This window comes from Cicer arietinum, chromosome 5 (assembly GCF_000331145.2).
Source record: "Cicer arietinum cultivar CDC Frontier isolate Library 1 chromosome 5, Cicar.CDCFrontier_v2.0, whole genome shotgun sequence".
Classification (NCBI taxonomy): domain Eukaryota; kingdom Viridiplantae; phylum Streptophyta; class Magnoliopsida; order Fabales; family Fabaceae; genus Cicer; species Cicer arietinum.
This window is the reverse complement of record NC_021164.2, coordinates 64,122,925-64,127,366: the sequence shown is the minus strand read 5'-3', so window position 1 is coordinate 64,127,366 and position 4,442 is coordinate 64,122,925.

The window sequence follows — 4,442 nt, the reverse complement described above, 5'->3', positions numbered from 1 at the left end:
TGTATTTTATTTTTAATTAATTCTTTTATTTTTTAATTGGCCACTAACTTTTCAACTGACGCATGTACAAAGTCGTGTAACATAAATTTAATTTTATTCCAAAAAAATATTATTTCAAACTTGATATCTTCCTAACCCTCTGTTTAGCTGACACGTGTCAAACTTTCCAAATTATCATCTTTGGTTTATTAGATTGTATAGATAGATTTGAATTGGCGGTTGCTAAAGTAGTGTTTTAAACATAATTACCTTTCAATTGGCCACTCAATTCTCAACCGTAAAATGTGAAATGTCAGGTCGTGCATTAGATTTTATTTTTAATTTATTTTCTTATTTTTTAATTGGTCATTCACTTCTGCATTTCTCATGTAATGGAAGTTTTATTTTTTTCTTAAAAAAAAAAATATTTTATTTTTAATTTATTTTTCTTATTTTTTAATTGGCTATTAACTTCTCATGACGCATAGAAAAGTCAAGTTGTGGTGTATTGTATTTTATTTTTAATTTTTTAATTGACCATTAAATTCTCGTGGACAAAGATCGTGATGTAACAGATGTTTTATGCTTTTTTTACAAAAAAAACTTTTTATTTTTAATTCATTCCTTTTATTTTTTAATTGGCCATAATCACGTATTATTTCTATTAATAGAAACTTGATATTTTCTTAAAACTCTAGTTTGTTGACACGTGTCAAACTTGCCAGTTTATCATGTTTGCTTTATTATAATGTATAGATTTGGATCAAATCTTAATGCATGGTTGACTTACTTTTTAAATTATTTGGTTGCTTGGTTCAATTTTTTATCCAAACAAATTTTTCGTAAATGTTGGAGTTTATCCATGATATAGTTTGTTGCCATAAAATAAGGATTTTTCTATGGTTTGTTTTTTGGTGATTTGATTTCCTTTTGAAATCTGAAAGATTTTAAACAATTTTATATGTTCTATGTTATGATTTCTATTTGAAATTGAAATTGATTTACGGTAATTGTATACTTAACTAATGTTTTATTTTTTTGTTGGAAATAAGGCATATAAAGATTTGTTATATATATTTGGTCATCGTATATAATTATGTAATATATTTGTTGTCATTATCTGAAAATATATTGTGAATCAATATATTGAAAAATAAAGATTCGATTCTTTAATTTTGAGAAATATGAATTCTAGAATGGTTTTAAAATTGTTTTCTTTTATACTAGGAAAATATTAACTCTAGAACTATTTGTTTTTGTTTTTTATTTAAAGAATCATTTAGTACATCTGTGCATCGTTTGGCATAAATATTTTTTTGTATTTTAAGATTCAATTTTTATTTTATTTAAAAAAATTGAATATATGACCTACAGCATTAATGTAAGGTTTTGAAATATTATTATTTTAATTTTAAACAATAATATTCTTATTATGTTTGTTTAGTTAACTCTATGTTTTTTTTCCTTATGAGTTTGCTCAATAGTTTTTTTTTTCTTATGAGTTTGCACTCACATTGAGCGAAGTCAATAAGTTCGATTTATTTAATAAAAAAATTAAATTTATATTTTTTTTTAAATTTAATTATATAAATAAGTCAAGCTTAAACTTTTTTAAAAAAATTATTAAATACATAATCTTATTATAATGTTATTAAATCTGCTTCTTAATTTAAGATTTAAAATCTATTTAATTGTATGATTTTTTTAATTTTAATTTTTCTATTACATATTGCAAATTAATTGAAGGTTTATATTTAGTACATCCATAGAATGATAAACCTCTAGACCTTTAAACTTTATTCTGTTAAATTATAATCGTATTTTTAGGTTTTGATATGAAAAAATAAATTTTTTAAATGGCTTTCGATATTTGTCAGTAGTGTCTTGTTTTTTTTTTTTTTTTAAGCAGAAGAAACAATAAATATTATTAACTGGAAAATATTATAAATACATTTGTAACCTCTGTAAATTTTCGTCTAACCTAAAAAGCTTTACAATTTTTATTTTTTGACACATAATCAATCTTATGAAATCTTGCGTCGCCAAAAATATTCGTATGAACTTTTCAGTAATTCTACTAAATTAATAATTACGTTCAATTTCTTTTATCGAAATTTTTGAAGTACAATTCACTCATTACAAAATTATTAGAAAATATCACCATCAAACCGACTTTAATATTCTAAAAAAATTCAAATCAACTTTTCACGTTCAAGATTTTGAGAATACATCGGTCACTATAAGATCAAATTAAAAATTATAAAAATAAAAAATTAAGTAACAAAGATAAACTCTCAACATGAAAGGATAGAAAAATTTAAGCACAAAATACAATGTTTTAAAGTCTTCAATATATAGAATAAAACTTTCAATATGGTTCACTGATTTTCAAAATGATTGTTCTTTTCTTGGATATGACCCTCTTTGTGTATAAGTTCTTGTAATTTTCTTGGGATTTATTGATGTTAATATAGATCATATGAAAACTAACCCCCTTAGTAGTTGTTGTACAAAACCCTAATTTTAGTATAGAATGGCATGAGCAATCCACAGCTGTCATTTTATTTATTTAAGTTTAAAGAATGGTCTTTAAAAATAATTTTCCCGCTTGAAATTCCTCATGTACAATTATCTTTCATTTAATATATGTAATGTCAAATGATGTCTTGAAATAGACATAAAGGACTAATAACCCATAGGATATTGTATAATTTATGAATTGTTTTTGTTTGATATGTAATCTATTCATTTGAGCAAATATCACATGATACAATCTTACGATCAAAATAATAATTGAAGGTCATTAATTTGATTTTAATAATTAGTTTGAGAGTTTCTTTCTATTATAGTTTGATTTTAAAAATGAATTGAATTGTTAATAGTAAATTTGTCTAAAAAAAGTCCCAACAAAATTAGTATTTTGTTGGTAATTATATAATTTTAAGTAATTTTAATGATTATTCATAACATAATACACTCCCTCTATATATTCAACTAAATTTTTTGATTAAAATCTCTTTCTCTCTCTTTATATATATATATATAAGGTGACATATTTTGATTTCGAGAATAACTTTTTGATGAGTTATTTTATTTGATAACTCAATATAAACAATAACTTGCATTATCATATTAAAATGTATTCATCTCACACTCTCATTATAAAAGTCATGTCAATTGACATATAAGTAAGCAAATTCATATATATAAACGCAGTAACTCATTATAGAATTGAAATCCAAGCCTAGTTAGTTTGTTGACCCTCAATTTGTAAAGTTGAAAGGCATTTATGATAGTTGGTCTAGAAGTTAAAAAATTTATCTCACAAATATTAAGATATTAAATATATTAATTCAATTTTGTGCGAAATATTTAAATGAAAATATTCTTTTTTTAAGGTTTTATTGTATTTTCTCTTTCGATTAACTGAAATCTCCTCATGTTCAATTTAGTTTGACTATTTAATTTTGTAGAATGATGTTATGTGTGGTTAGTTTCTATGTATGATAAAGCTCGTAGTATATTTGATTCATATGAACTTGTTGGGGTTGATGCAATATATATTAATAGCATAGAAACAACATGGAGGCCTATGGACAAATTTAAAGGCATTTTTAATCGGACAAAATCATCGCGGAGAGGTTATGCTGAAGTTTATGGGCAGAGTTGATATATGCCACAATGGTTGAATATAAACATTACAAATAGAGTATTGTTTTCATGCTTTTGTTGATTGTATTATAGATCAGTAGAATTTGTGCTTATATGTTTTTTTTTTTTTTGCGGAATATAATAGATTGTAATGTAGTTGTTTAGATTATAATGTCTTCTTTGATATATTAATTTTAAAAATTAATAAAATGTTAATTGTTTTGCTATCTTTAGTTTGTGTCAAACTATTAATTAAGATACACATGAAATGTGCTTTTAAAGGAATTAATAAATTCACAATTAATTAAGGTACACACAAAATGTGTTTAAACAAGCTTTTCCAAAATAGCTAGTATATTATACAATTATATCAACAAAAAAAGTCTTTAACAGTTAACTTTGTCAAGTGATTGTCACTGATAGAGAGACTAACTTGATTAACGTTTTAAAATGTCAAGAATCATTTTGGAATTTTGATAAAGTTAGGAACTTGGTTGAAACAAGTGATAAAAGTGTAGGATCATCTTGGGTATTTATTCAATATTCAATTGATTAATTTGACCTGTTTCAAAATAAAATAAAGACCTAATTACAGTTTTGATCATTTTATTTTCATCAATTCACATAAATGGTCCTCATATTTTAAAAATCAACTGTTTGAGTCCCTTCCTTAAATATTTTGAACTAAAAATTGACGATTTAAAATTCTTTTGAATGATGTGGTATATGATTTCATGATATAAAGTTATTTAAATGCATTAATTATTCATATATTATTAATTAAATTATAAAAATAATCTAAATGACCAAAA